The sequence below is a fragment of the Quercus suber genome, unplaced genomic scaffold, assembly GCF_002906115.3.
Source record: "Quercus suber isolate HL8 unplaced genomic scaffold, Cork oak 2.0 scaffold_38, whole genome shotgun sequence".
Taxonomy (NCBI): domain Eukaryota; kingdom Viridiplantae; phylum Streptophyta; class Magnoliopsida; order Fagales; family Fagaceae; genus Quercus; species Quercus suber.
Window position 1 is genome coordinate 2,036,584 of NW_027069503.1, and position 16,318 is coordinate 2,052,901.

At 32.2% G+C, this 16,318-nt stretch overlaps 1 long non-coding RNA gene across 1 annotated transcript; it reads left to right on the forward strand.

The window, feature by feature from the left end:
* The first annotated feature begins 12,569 nt into the window (after positions 1 to 12,569).
* LOC136066551 (uncharacterized) lies at positions 12,570 to 14,992 on the forward strand. Its single transcript, XR_010628059.1, has 3 exons — positions 12,570 to 12,782; positions 13,448 to 13,509; positions 14,782 to 14,992. It is a non-coding gene; the product is annotated as an uncharacterized LOC136066551 (long non-coding RNA).
* The last annotated feature ends 1,326 nt before the right edge of the window (positions 14,993 to 16,318 follow it).

The window sequence follows — 16,318 nt, forward strand, 5'->3', positions numbered from 1 at the left end:
GGTAGATAGTCCCAGTCTCAGTCTCAGACTTCACCATCGTTTGGTAAGTTTGGTAGATAGTTTCAGTCTCAGTCTCAGGCAGTCTCAGGCTTCACAACCTTATTTTTATGTTTTGCACGAACCTCTTTTGTTTTGTTTTGTTATTTTTTCGTGCTCTGCTGCTAAAAGCCTTTAACAATAGAAAGCCTAAAATACTTCAAAAACAAAAAATAACCCCAAAGAAAAAAACTTGCTTTAAGCCCAGACGGGGCATGGGCCCAGGCGACATGGACCTTTCTTTTTTTATTAATAGGAAAGTACACTTTCCTGTTGAATTTTCTAGACCGTACGTAATGGTTGTTAACTTCTCAGTTGTGGCTTGGGTGGGCCACGCAGTCCTGATAGTGTGATGTTTCAGTTAGTTGATTTCTAGTTGGGTTGTATTTCGTGTGCATGTGTTATGTAAACTCTTTCTTTTAATAAAATCCGCACGTTTATACAAGTTCACTTTTTGTGTAACTTGAAAAAAATTATAAATTTTTAAGATTATAGTTATAGTAGCAGCTTCATGATATTTTTTTTAGAGAGTTAGTGAAAAGATAAATTTTGAATAAGAGATAAATACGGTAATTTATGAGCTTATTTCAAATTTGTGACTAGCATGAAAATAAAAGATGAACTATAAATTTATTAGACATATTGTTTCTTTATATAATGAACATACTAATTATTGTTGCTAAAATTAAATCTTAAAAATCATTTATCGTTTCTAAATACAATAAATATATAAATTATTGTTGTTAAGTGAACTTTAATTAATACTACCTAGAATACTTTTATTTATTAGTTTAGGAAAATTATATGTTTATATTTTACTATCAATATAAGATTTGCAGAAAGTGTATTCCACTCCAAAATCCAATCTTGATAATTATTGGATTTTAGGATTAGGAAAAAATCCTACGTCTGTATTTTGCATATTCAACTTTCAACTTTTATCCCCCTTTCCAACCCATTCATGATTCCACTCTAACCAATTTGCTTCGACACATTTTGTTTTGTTATTGTTACATGAAATGCTTGGCGTCGCGATGACTAGTCATAGGTCTATTTTGAGTATATTCTACTGACGGATTCACATCAGGTGCAATACCTAGGGTAGGTATTGCACCTGGTGCAATACCAAATGAATGGTTGATATTGAAAGTTGAAAAAGCAATTTTCAATCTCAACTATTGAATAAAATATATTAAAAATAAAGTTAAAAAGTTAAAGATAAAAAGTAAAAAAAGTAAAAAAAAAATTGTGAAGGAAATGGGTGAATTGCACCAGGTGCAATACGCTAGGTATTGAACCTGATGTGAATCCTTCTACTGACTACTAGATACGAATAAACCGCTAAATTTGCGCTAGTATAAAAAATATAAATGAGACAAACACAAGCAGAGACTGACCCACGTCCCCAACGCCCAAACGCATGGTGATTGAAATATTCGGATTCTGGATTGGAGGTGGAGCTGGTGGTCATCAGGACTAGCCATAAGGCATGCTTTTATAATTTCTTGGATCACCATTGTTTGGTAAGTGGTCTCAGGCACTCGCTCTCAGCTACTGTAAGACAATACTTTTCCTATTCCAAAACGTCACCAATCTTGCTCATCCATCGGGGGTGTCTCTGTCTTGTTTTTTATTCTTGCCAAACGCTAAAGACAAAGAATAACCACCAAACAAAAACAAAAAAAAAAAAAAGCTTGCTGCTTTAAGCGCATATGGCCATGGATCCATGCCACATAGACCTTTCTATTTTTTATTATATTTTTATAAAGCATTGTTGACCTTCCGTGGAAAATAAAAGAAAGTGATGATCATAGCTGTTTTGTACTAGCTAGCTAATTAAGAACATGCAAAAGTCCTTTAAAAAAATGTAAATAGAGAACACCACTCACAAAAATACATAAAAACCCCCCATCTTTTGAACCATTTTTCAAAGTATTTTACAACATGCTACAGATAAATCTAAATAATAACATCTATATCCTTTTTCCCATTTGTTTATTCACTCTTCTCTCTCTCTTACTTCTTCGCTATCACTCCTCAGCTCTCTCATCATTGGGCTATTGTCACTTGTCATTGTTATATTTAGGTCATTATTTTATATTTGGGTGGTTAGTAGTGGCGGCAATGGTTACTGTGGCCGGGGTGGCTTGTTGGCGTAGGTGTTGCTAGGCTTGGTTTTGGTGTTGTCAGCGTGGCTAGGGTGGATTGTCATTTTTTGTCATGGCTACGGTGGATTGTTAGTGTTTGTCGTGGCAGCAATTTTGGTGTTGTCATGGTAGTGGCCTTAGGGTTGTCCAAGAGGTGGCTTTGGTTTTTTGGTGGTCATGTTACTGGTTTCACTTTTGTTGGAGGTGGATTTGGTTTTGTGTTTTGGCCATCAAGGTGCGTTTTTGCTAGGTTAGAGTTGGTGATTACACTGGGTTAGGCCATGGGTTGTAGTTGGTATGGGTAGAAAATAAATTATTTTAAGAGTATTACATTCATCTATATCACACAACCATAACATACAGTTTGAACTGAAATTGTGATTTCAATTGATAATTTTAATTCAACTTGTTTGTGTGCCTGCATGTGTGTGCTTAGGGGACAAAGTATTAAGTGAAATATTATTTAGGGTAGAAAAATGTAATATTTCTTGATTGTTTTTTTTTTTTTTTTGGGATGGGATTCCTTGATTGTTACTAGTTTAATAAATTACAACCGTAGCTTTAATAACTTTATGTTATATTAGTTACGGTAGACTAAAAACATTTCGAATTGTAATAATTAAAAACAATATTATGAGCATTTATTATATAATCAACTTCCCGCTTTATTATTTATACATAAAGGAGAATAAATTATTACAAACATTGAGATTCCTTTATCAAATTTTCGTAACATCTTTTATGGGTAACACTAATTATTTTTCTTCTTCAATCAAAATTCATGCTTCGAAAATATTTCACAAAAGAAACAGACAAAAAAGTCCAATTACTAATAATTAATAAAGACAAATGCTATGTCTACAACTGATTTCAACCCATTTTACATTTGACTAATTCCTTATCTTAGTTCCGACATTTTTACATTTAAGTTGGAACAAAATTTATGTACAAAATTGGTTGTAGTCTTAGCCTACAACCTTATTAAGTATCTTTTTATTATATGTGAATTTTGACAAATCAACTATTGAATTGCATCTTCTTTTTATATCTTCTATCCCTTCAAAATTCTAGAAAATTAAAAATCAATAGCTATGTCATCAATAAATCGTTTAAATTACAAAATTTTTTTATTTTAAAATTATGCATAAAATATAAACTAATATATTATATGGTAAATAATATCATATTGGCGCAAAATTTGATGTGTATTAAGAGTGTAAAAAACATGTAATTCAATGGTTAGATTTTCAAATATGAAGTAATGTTTATTTTATTGAGTAAGATTGTAAATTTAGATCACAATTAATTTTGTAACTAAATTTTATCCTTTTAAGTTATCAAATTAATATAAGGGTCATGCTAACGAGTGCCCTTAGACCACTCTTTAACAATCTATTTTAAGAAAGTTTTGACATTACTTTTATAAGAAATGAAAAAAAAACTGTCAAAACATTAATTGTTTTTTTTTTTTCTTTTCCCATAAAAACTTTCTTGAACTAGATTCTTAAGTAGTGCCCTAAAGACACTCGTTAGCATTTCCCATTAAATATCACTATTTATTTGTCCAAACAGTACAAAAATAATTTAGATAAGCTGTGAAGATTCGCTTAGACTTTCTATTGTTCAAGGCTTTTAGCAGCAGAGAATGAAAAAATAACAAAAGAGGTTCATGCAAAAACTAAAAATAAGGCGAAGTCTGAGACTGCCTGAGACTATCTACCAAACGATGGTGATCCAAGCAACTATAAAAAGCATGGCTTTGTGGCTATTTCAGAGCAGATGGACCCTCACCTCCAACTCCAAAATCCAAATATTTCAACCATGTTTGCCTTCTTGTTCATGTTGTTTACCACCATCATCGCACCACTAATTCCAACCCTCAATTCAGAACTACCACCACCAATTCCAACCCTATCTTCAGAACCACCACCACCCTTCCCCACATTTCCCTCCCTTACTCCAATCCCACCTGTCACTCCATCACCACCAAATGACAACATATTGCCTCCACCAAGTCAAGATCAATCAGTATCAGTGTCGGTCGTGCTGGAGATTACCTTCGCTCTAACAATATCAATCACCTTAACCATCACAGTGACAGTTTCCATTACCCGGGGAAAAGGGGAGACAGGGAAGCCAGGGAAGGAAGGGCCGAAAGGGGACAGAGGGGAGAAAGGGGAGACAGGGCCGAAAGGGGACAAAGGGCCACCAGGGCCGAAATGCTGCCAGTGCCACCATGGCTGCCAGTGCCATGATATCTGCTAGGAAAAGATTACAGTAATTTTTTTTCCTATTTTTCCTATTTGTTTGGATTTTTATTTATTTTTTTTTTTCCCCAGTTTTTACCATTTGGTTCGGTCTGAGTATTTGGGTGTCAAGTTTCTGTAATGGTTTTTTTTTTTTTTTTTTTTTTTTTTTTTTTTTTTTTTCTTTACTAACTCTTTATCTTAGCTTCGACATTTTTACATTTAAGTTGGACAAAATTTATGTACAAAATTGGTTTAGTCTTAGCCTACAACCTTATAAGTATCTTTTTATTAATGTGAATTTTGACAAATCAACTATTGAATTCATTTCTTTTTATATCTTCTATCCCTTAAAATTCTAGAAAAAAATCAATAGCTATGTTCAAATAAATTTTTAAATTACAAAATTTTTATTTAAAATTATGCATAAATATAACTAATAATTATATAGTAAATAATATCATATTGGCCAAAATTTGATGTGTATTAAGAGTGTAAAAAAATGTAATTCAATTGTAAGATTTTCAAATATGAGTAATGTTTATTTTATTGAGTAAGTTTAAATTTAGATCACATTTAATTTTGTAACTAAACTTTATTTTTAAATTATCAAATAATTTACTTTAATTATTTAAGGTAGATTCCACAAATCTATCCTGAAATTTGTGATAATACCAATTAAGTCTAAAACATTCTAAAACCTATCAATTTTGTCCTCAAAAGATAATTTTATTCCAAAATTTCTTTCTCTTTCTCTAATCTCTCTGTTCCTCTCCCCTTCTCTCTTCTCTTTCTCTCTCTCAAAACCCACCACCCAACAAACCCATATCACCCATAGCCACTAGAAAAGCCACTGACCACCATACTCATATCATCTTCTTCGGCAATAATTCCAGCATTGTTGACTGGGAACGAAAGGCTACTCCAGTGGATCGAGCCGTACAGTCACCCAGCGTCAAGAGGAACAGTGTTCTGAATCAAAACATGCCGAAACTCATCCTCAAGCCGAGACATCGCATGCTAAATTGCCTAATAAGCTCGATCCACAATCTTCGAATCGGACCTCACCGAATAGAAAGAGAAGTTTTTTGTTTTGTCTGAGCTAACATAAATAAATCTTATAATTTTATGGACGATTGTACAGTAATTTTATCATGTGTATATGTATTGGTTTCTTGAAAGTTAGCGAATGTTTTGTGTTTGATTTAAAATTGGGTTCTTGGTGGTGAATGTTTTGTTTAAATGTATTGAATTCTGTTGGTTGAAGAGTAGGTTTCTGGGTTTGATTAAAAATGGGTTTTTGGTGGTGAATGGTTTATTAAATGTGTTGAATTTTGTTGGTTTTATAGGGTATGTTTCTGGGTTCGATTAGAGATGGGGTTTTGGTGTTGAATAATTTTGTGTTGGTTTAATAGAGTAAAAGAAGAATTTATAAGAAAAGAAAGGAATGGCAGAACAGGGATTGGAAGGGAGCCAACCAATTGATCTCAAGAAGCACCCTTCTGGGATTGTCCCTACCCTTTAGTGAGTTTTGAGAGAGAAATCTGAGAGAGAGAGAGAGAGAGAGAAGAGAAGAGAGAAGGGAGAGGAACAGAGATAGATTAGAGAAAGAAAAGAAAGTTAGGAACAAAATTGTCTTTTGAGAACTAAATTGATAGATTTTAGAATGTTTTGGACCAAATTAGTATTATCACAAACCACATGCTAGCTTTGTGAAATTTACGCAATTATTTAATATACGCTACAACATGCAGAAGTGCTTAGGCCAGAGCCAGGAGACATCTGGACTCTGGAAGCATTATTTTAATGTTGAATTATTTGCAATAAAATACTCCAATTTAGGGATCAATAATAGAAGCCAACATTTGTACTTTTACATTGAGCAAAAAATAAATGGCTTTTAAGCTATTGTATATTCAATTTTTAAATTCTGCTTCAACACATTTTGTTTTGTTATGTTTTGTTGATTTGCCAACTGTCAGATCATGAGTTGTGTTATTTTACCTCAAAATCAATTGATGATGAGGAAGACACTCAAATCTTTTATGCCTTCGACATCACACCACGTGGGCTTGTTTTTGAGTGACTGTAGGGAGTCAAATTGTGGTCCTCTAACAATTCCTCCCTCACAATGACACTCCCATGATTAGAACCATGACTATGACTCTGATATCATTTATCAGACGTGAGCTGTGTCATTCCACTTCAAAACTAATTGGTGATGAGGAAGACACACTCAAATCTTTTATGACTTTTATCATCACACCACGTTGGCCTGTTTTTAAAGTGACCATAAAGAGATCCTTTCACCACCAACTTATTCGATGTTATCATAAGTACATGAAATGATTGGAACAGACTAGTCACAGGTCTATTTTGAGTATATTTTTCTACTGCATCTGGACAAACCCGCTAGAATTGTGAAAGCATAAACACTATAAATGAGACAAACACAGGCAGAGACTGACCCAACGCCTGAACCCATTCCTTTTCGATGTTTATATTCTGTTAATAATAAATATTTAATAATTTGTTGTCATATGCCTCCCTTTCCCCTACTCGAAAAAACTATTCATGTCAAATTTAATAGCTTTCTTTCCTTTATCCTATCTGTAATCAAATATAGTCCAAATAGGTTAAAAAATGACACGAATGATTGAAGCCAGCATACGTTTGTATTTTTCATTTATTATTATTTTTCGTGTTACCTAATTTTTTTTTTTTTGGTAAATGTTACCTATATATATATATATATATATATATCTTTTATATATACTATAAAACCAAAGTTATTGACTTCCTTANGGGATAGTTTTGGAGTGCTTGTATTTGGGTGTTTGAAATGTTTCTTGTCTCTTGACCGGACCGGACCGTACGGTTTGACGCGGTTATCCGGAAACTATTGTTCTTTAAACCCAAAATCCTCTCTACACAAAAAATACAGTGGCTGGGTCTGACGGGTCAGGCTGAAGCTAAGGAAAAAAGGGAAAAAAAAGGGAAAAAAAAAAGAAATGAAAAATACAAACCTTAACGTAACCCTGCTTCTTCTGCGTTTTCCAGTTTCCTTCTTCTCCAATCTTCTGTGATTTCTTTCTGCAATTATTCTTCTTGCTTCTTTGGGGTTTCCTTTCTTCCTCCATCACTGGTACCAAAACGGCAAAACCAAAAGAAATCAGAAGTCTAAGATTTTTTTTCTTTTACCAATAAAGTTGTCTACCAATATGGCAGACACTACCCTTTTCCCATGAAAAGGTTGGACAAGTGACCATGTTTCCACCATTAATTTGCATTTAAATTTTTTTAAACCATTTTCATTTAATTGCATTTTTTTATAAGACATTTAAATATCTAATTGCAGTAATTTATTGGTACTACAAACCCACATATTCATATGTTAAATTCATGTGTTATTGTAAATTAAAATTTATATTATAGATTAAAAAAGTGCAAATATTATACATATTTGCATAAAAATATATAATTTTGTAAACATTTGTTTTGTCTATAATATAATTCTATCTTATCTTGAGAGTATAATGTGAATTAATAATTTTTCTTTTTATTACTATTTTCTTAACAATTAATAATATTATGTTGATATAAAAAATACATTTAAAAGATGGTTTTTATTTTTATTTTTGGAACTATTTTAGTCATTTTTCCATTTATACTAATTTATTATATTTATTTATATTTTAAACAATTTTTAAATTAATTATGATATCATCATGGCTCAACCTCAGTTAGACCTCTGTCCAATCTCAAAAACCTTAAACCTCTTCGTTCTCTAGTTCTTTGAACAATTTGGGTTTCAAAACCATTATATAAGTTTGACAAGGTGTGTAGAAGTTGGATGATCTTTTGTGTCGTTAAGTAGGTTCTTTCCTGGAATTTCTATTCAATTCGTATATGCTGTTAGGTTCTTCAAAGGAGAAATTATTAGGACCTGGGTCTCGAGTAGTCCCAACTAATAATAAAAGGCCACACATTTGAAACAACTTTGATTCAACTTCCTAAATGAAATAACGAAACAAAACCACATTAATTTAACTCTAGTTAAAAAAAAAAAGAATTAATTGGAAAAACTCAAATAAATTTAATTTATAAATAGGCAAGATTCAAAAACTTGAAATAAATTTGAAATCCAAAACTCAATCTCATCAGTTTGTATTTAGTTTTAGTGATCTTAGTCTTTCCATAGAGGTCTTTTTCTCTCAAAACTCTAGATTAGTTTCCTTCTTCCACTCCATAACCATCACTGATCTGTCTTAAACTTTTATGGCAAAGAATATGGCCAATGAGTATAGGTGCTTACACAGTCCATAGCCATGTATTTAAAAAGAATGATGAAAATGAAGGCACGAAGAATTTTGTCAAAGCTGCAGAGCAATTTTTTTCTTTTTCATCAAGATTTTATTCTTGTGTGTATTTTTTTTTTTTCCCCAAATAACTATTTAACCACTGACTTTCTTTTGAAATTTATTTTTACATTAACAGTGTGACCTTAGGGGTTGGCCTTGGTAACTGATGTGCATGTGCGAATATTGCGGAATCAACTATCATCTAATAGCAAAGATTGATGTCAAAGTTTTGAATTGAAGATTGCAAATGTTATATTCGGTCGTGGATTTGATGTGAGCTTTGAACATTGGTTCTGATGTGATGTACTTGTGTAGTTTGGAATAGTTGTTTTAATTTGGAATTGTAATATTTTGGCTTATAAATAAGGTTAGTTGTATTTGCGGAAGTTTGGTGGTTAGTATTTGCAAATGATTTGTGTTTTAGGGATTAATTTTGTTTTGATGTTTGGATTTCATTGTAAATTGTGTTTGTTTTGATAAAAAATTTCTCCTTTATCCAAGCAAATAGGTTTGTCAATGGCATGTGTTGTCTGTAAAATGCTTTTAATAGGGCAGTTTGTTGTGCTTGGCCATATTCTTAGCTATATTCGAAAAGTGACTCTCTCATTGAATAAATGAATTGTATTGAATACGGGATCCAGCACAACTCTTGTATGCGCTCGGCGCATGAGATATCTTTTCAAAATTTGAGAATTAAAGTTAGTTTGTGTTGTAAATGAATAAGCTCTTGCAAAAATCAACATTTTTTTTATCTCTTTCTAGAAAAAATGTTGGCTTTTTTCCTTTTAAACAATTATTGTTTTACATTGATAGTGTAATATAAACTAATAATTTATTACATAATGCCAACTAGGAGATTTAGAACTCACTTGGGATAAATCTTAGATTTATTTTTTACTATATAAATGGTTAAATATGTAGTGAGGTTTTTAGAAAGTTAAACACTACTCATTTGCTTCTCTCTGGCATTGTTAGAGATCTATAAGTTCTTGATTAGATGATATGTCAGTATTTCATGGACTCTAATCATTCTCCTTTTTCATACTATAAAACCAAAGTTATTGACTTCCTTAGAGCTTGTCACATGAGATTTGTTGCTCCTACAATTTTTCACATAAAAAATATTTAAAAAATAAAAAATAATAATTAAAAAAAATCTCTCTCCCAAGTATAAAACTCAATAAAATTACTCTCTTTCTCCCCCAATTTTGAAATTGTCGAACTAAACAAAATAAAACCCGAGTCCCATCTCCTTCTTTTTCTTCTTCAACGCCTCTCCATGGTTTTCCTCATGGAAAACACATACACAGGATCCAACAACTATGACTGATCTATGGCAAACTAATGCAAGAGACAACTCTCCACTTCCACCCATTTGCACAGATGGCTTTGCTTGAAGAGTTTCAAACTCTAACAGTATAAGATTCAATATCTTTCTGGCTTGATTGAACTACCCAAACTCCTTTACATCGGCAACTGTAGCAGCTTCTCCATTCCCGAACATGACTTTGGAATTGTAGATGGGCTATGACCCAAAAAAAAAAAAAGTCTAAATTTGGTCTAGCCCAACCGTTGGCTCAAAAGAGAAAACAAGGTGTTGAGGTAAAAAAATTTCACTCATGCCATGTGCCCCTATCATATCTAATCACATTTATTTATTCACCAAAGAATACCAAAATATCACCCATAAATTATTTTGGGCCTTCATTAATATTTCTCATTCCATTGGCTACAAATATTTCATATCTCATTTTTTAAATGGGTCATGATATAAACTATCACAAAAAGCCCAAAAAACTTATATCTTATCCAATTTTATTATTATTATTTAGCTAAGCCCAAATCAGCCTTATGAGTCCAATGCACACATCCTATTCTTTTTAAAGCCCAATACTACTTATCCTTGGCAACATTTCAAAAGCCCATGATTTAAGTCCATGGCAATGCTATTTTATTAACGAAATTCAAATTCATAATCAAAGCCAATGGTTTAAACACATGGAAATTTATTTATCAAAAACTCAATTCACATTGGCAATATATTAAAAGCCTAATTCTTATTGGCAATATCAAAAACTCAATTTACGTTGACACTATTAAAAGCTTAAGCTAATTACATGACACTATTTAGTAAAAAGCTCAAGGTTATCAATACTTGGCAAAATACTATACCATAAGTATTTCACTTAAAGTCCAATGATGAACAATGCTTTAAGTTATTAAATCTATTACTATAATATTACAAACTCATGGAATCTATGACACTTATCTATTTTCAAAACCCATGGCAATCATCTTATAAAAGCCCATGGAAAGTTATGATTTATCTTAAACCCATAATATTTATTTATTTCATACCATATTATAAACCCATGGTAACTATTTATGTTACGTAACACTACTCATTTTTCCAAAACCCATGGTGAACATATATCAAACCCATGGAGAATTATGAATTTGTGTTATTAGTATAAAAGCCCATAGAAAGTTATGATTATTTATCTTAGATCTATGATATGTATTTATTTCATACCATATTACAAACCCATAGAATTTATATAATAAGAACTCATGGTCACTATTTATATCACAACATTTCCAAAACTCATGGTAATTATTTACCTTACAAGCCCATTATGATTATCTATAGAAAAATCCATGAGAATATCACATTATTCCATTATAGTGGTAGTTACCATATTTTATTTGAAACCCATGGATATTTTCTCTATTAAAACCCATGGTAAATATTATTCACAAGAAACACTAGAGGTTACTATTTAAAAGCCCCAAAGAAAATATTATTTACAAAATAATCCATGGCAAAAACTATGAGGACCTATACAAATTGATATTTAAAGCCCATGGAAATTAATACCCAAAACCTATCATAAATATTTATTAAAGCTCATGAATACATTTCGTTTTTACTAACAACTAAAGCCCATGTGGAATAAAAATCCATGGCAATATATGGTAGCTTTGTCCATTTTGTAGGGTTTACAATGATAAAGCAAAAGGATAGGCCTAAGTGGAGAGAACCACCAAGTCATAGGCCCACCAAAATACTTAGCCCTTAGGGCCAAGCCCAAACTAAAATCTCAGTCAAAACAGCCCATGTATGCAAACTGACCCAACTGGAGAACTCCTTTTAGTTCTGCCTTTTGCTGGAGATCACCCCCAAGAAGAAACCATGTTCCCAAACCAAATTAGGAGTTGGCCATCAATCCCATCAGCCTCTTTGCCACTACCAATTCTGACACGAATAGTACTAGATGTAACACCCCGACCCAACTTTATAGTTAACCTATGTGTTCAAGTGGTTAATTATTATTTGAATCACTTACTTTCTAAAATTAATATAAGAGTATTTAATAAACATATTATTTTATAATGCCATTAAATAAGAATTGAAAAGATTATAAATAATTGAAATGGCTAGTTGTATTATAAATATATACTTAGTATGATGCATAGTTGGTGTTTTAATTAGGCATATGATGTATGAGATGTTATAGTGGAAATTCCACCCACATGCAACCAATGAAAATTCAACACACATAATGCCAAAGTACCATGCATGTTGACAAACCCAAAGACCAAGACTTGGCCGGCCATGCAATGAGCAAGTTCCACCTCATTTCTTCTTTGACTTTTCAAGGCAACTAGAACATCCAAGAAGCTCTTTACCTATCTATTTCCCACGGGTCCACATGAATCTAAATTCTTACCTCACTTTGCTCTCTTTCTCTCTTAAGAAAAGAGCTAGAAGCTCTCTTGAGTCCCTTTTGTCAAACTCACGGGTCCACACATCAAAGAAAGATAAGGCTCCATCTCATTTCTTCTTCATACTCTCTCAAAGAAACTAGGAGACTCAAATACTCTCTCAAGCTCTCCACCTCTCATACTTTCGGGTCCAGCCACTAGGAAAGGGAAATCCTTTCATGCAAGAGTGATTTTATGTCTATTTCCCCTCAAAAACCATAAACATGGTAAGGGTTTTAGCTACTCTCATCTTAGAATCAATGATTTCTTCAAGGAATTTTTAGTAATGGTATTTGTGGTTTGTAAAATTAGGAAATCATGAATTTGTAAGTCTATATATATATATATATATGCTGTTTTAAGAAGCTTTGAAACTGTGTTGGTGTTTTGTTGAAGGTAGATTAGGGTTTTTACTAATTAATGATTGTATATGATTAAGGAAATAAGAAAAGTTAGGACCTGTACTTTTGATGTTACTGCTGGGATTTTTGTTGTATTTAATTTTGCTATAAATGGTTAAATGACTATATGTAAGTGTTTCCTAACATGTTTAATGAGTGAATAAAAATTCCCATATGAAAATACCATCATTTGATAATTGTTTGTGAATTTATTAGAAAATGTTTCAAAGCTGCCTCTGTGACAGATTCTGTGTTTATGCATGGTAAATTATGTATTAAATTGTATACAGTTAATTTCAATGCTTGGGATATTTCCTATGAAAGCTAAGACACATATGGTTGTTATGGAAATGGTCTCACAGCCATTGGATCAATACAAAAATAATGGTTGGGATTAAGATTTCCTTGATTATAAGAGATAGGCTTTGAGATAAATGTATAAGTTTACGATAAGGAATAATGGATAGTAATAAGCTTTGATTTTGGTTTAGGTGTTACCAATCGCCAGGTCTAAGCTCCTTCAATTGTAGGCTCCCGATTCCTTTGCTTTTAGGTAAGGGATAAGTTATATGAGCATATGGTAAGTCATGAGGTTATTTTAAAGAATATGATGCATTAAAAGATTTTTGATTAGAGATATGACATATAATCATGTTTCAGACAAAGATATATTCGTGAGCTTTCAAAAATCTATGTATATGATTTGAGCAAATTGATGCTATTACTAATTCCATGAACATAATGTTTAAAGAAAATAATGGAAATGCTATTATTGTGAAATGTAATGCAAACTATGAATTTTAGTATGATGTATAAGTATGAAATGTTTTTAGGTTATGTCCTCTGGTGATCTGAACTCGGCCAGTGGCGGTTAATTATTGGCTTTCCATGGAAAATGTTATCTGATTGGCCATTAAAATTGGGACTGGCTTTGTTGTACCCACCCTTATTGGTTATGGCCATTAACCAACTTGTGGAGGATGCCAACCTACCCTCATGGTTGAAGACATGTATTATGATGTGATTTCGGGAATCTCTGGCATTGTGGGGAATGCTGGATGCCTAGCACAGTAGTGCTAGAAGCCTCCCAAATAAGTATAGACTTATCAAATATGGACTAAGCAATATGTTATGAATAGCTATATTATGTCCTTAATTATGAGAAAATGATTTAGTTTAAATGCATTATAAAAAGTTAAAAGCTCTCATGAAAGGAAGTTTCTGAGGAAAAGAAAAGCTATTCTTTAAAGATAAAAGTTTTTGAAGTTTTGTTGTGCTTTAAAGATAAAGAGTCTGATGAAAAGGTTTTAGTGTTCTATAAAGATGAAGCTTCTGATGAACGTACAAGTTTATGTTAAAAAGTTATCAAATATCTGTTCTTTATGAAATGTTAAGTTTTATGACCATGAAAGTTATAATATTTTATGAGAAGAGGTTTACAAAGAAAAGTTTTCTTATTCGGCAAAATGTTTCTAGTTTAAAGACAAAGTTACCAATTATCTAATTTAAGTTAAAATGATTATTTGTAATGAGAATACAAATATATTGATTTTAAACAATCAATATTATATTTGGTGACTTTGTAAGAAATTAAATCCGAAAGGTTTTTGTAATATTATTCTTATAAGAAAAGGGAGAACAATTATGTTCCTATGAAGAGCGTATAAGTTATTATTATATATAGTATAAAATACTATGCATGAAAAGATGTTCTCTTATCTAAATATTCATAGAATGAAATGATTTGATTTACATGCATCCTTATTAAATTTTCATGTATCTTACCTTTATTGAGTTGTGTAGCTCACCCTTTCTACTCTTTCAGCCAACAGGTTTTATTTTGGAGTAGAGAGAGCCTTAGTCGAGTTTTGAAAGGAGCTAGTTTTAGTTTTGATATATAGATCCTCAAATTAGCATTTTGATGTTTACCTTTATAGTATTGTGTATTTTAGGATCTCATGAAAATTGTGTATCTTAAAGAATTAAGAGATGTATTATGTGAAATATAGAATTTGAGTAACTGGCGAATTATGTTATTCTTTGAGTATAGTGTAGATGCTCTGAAAGTCAAGTAAAAAGTTATATCATATAAGTAAAGAAACAAAAATGAAAAGAAAGAGGAAAGCTTTTGTAAAAGTTAAGTTGGTTCTTATTAATATCAGGTTTAAGCTTGATATTAGCATGCCGGTCATGGTCACAAATCCAGGTATCGGGTTTGGAGCGTGACACCAGAGGTTGGGCTGACACCTAAAAGCTAATTGGTAATAAATATCCTTCTTCTCCAAGTTTTGGTCACAACTTAAGGAAGCCATAACCAAGACTTCCAAACTCATGAAATCCTCAAATAAATAGTTTATTTTATTACTAAAAATATATGTAATTGATTCATGAACCAAGCCCATGAATTCCAAAATGGTAAAATTAGGGAAAAGTGGTTTAAAGGGCATAAGGGAGTGTTCACCAGAAGCTCTCAACAGAGACATCAATGGTTGACACCTAGCTTGGAGTGTAAACCAACCCTCTTGAGCTCTGATCTTGGTTGCAGCAAGAAAGATCTCTAGTCCTCATACTTGCCCTAATCCTATTAGATGAAATTAATCTCCAAATCCCAGCATTTAATGCCTAAATTAGGAGCATCTCAACCTCCAGCTACATTACCCAAATAAGCATAACACTCTAAAAGCAAGTCTCATCATTTTGGGCCAAATCTCAGAAGAGATATTTTGGGATTTTTCTGCTGTCAGACCTGGTCCCTTCTAGATTTTGCTATTCAATCCCTTAAACTTTACTATAAAATGAACTACCATCAACTCATCAAGGGAATAAGATCTCCTCATAAAATTCTTTACCCATCGTGCTATTTTTAGCTTATAAATCAGTCATTTAGTTCATAAATTAGCTTTTGATCCATAAATACCCATGTACACTTACCAATAAATATCCCATTTCATCTCCTTAGAAAATCTTAGACACCTTAAAATAGTCATAAATAACCCCTGATAGGCCACAAACTGAATGACCCCTTGTGATTAAACTAATTAATTAATTAGCCAAGTTATTAATTAATCAATTTATCATGCAATTGCGTGGAAGCACAAAAAAATCACCAAAAACTAAATATGCAGCGGAAATTAAATGACACGGTGATTTGTTTACGAATGGGGAAAAACCTCACGGTAAAAACCCCACCGGGTGATTTTTAGGTCACCACTCCCGAAACTCCACTATTATCAAATCAAGCGGTTACAAGTAAAGGAATCCCAAGTACCTTACCAAACTACAGTTGAACCCTTACCCCAATACTCAATTGGACTTGATCTGTAGTGACAGTTCCCACCTTTGATGCACGGCTCCCAAGTACG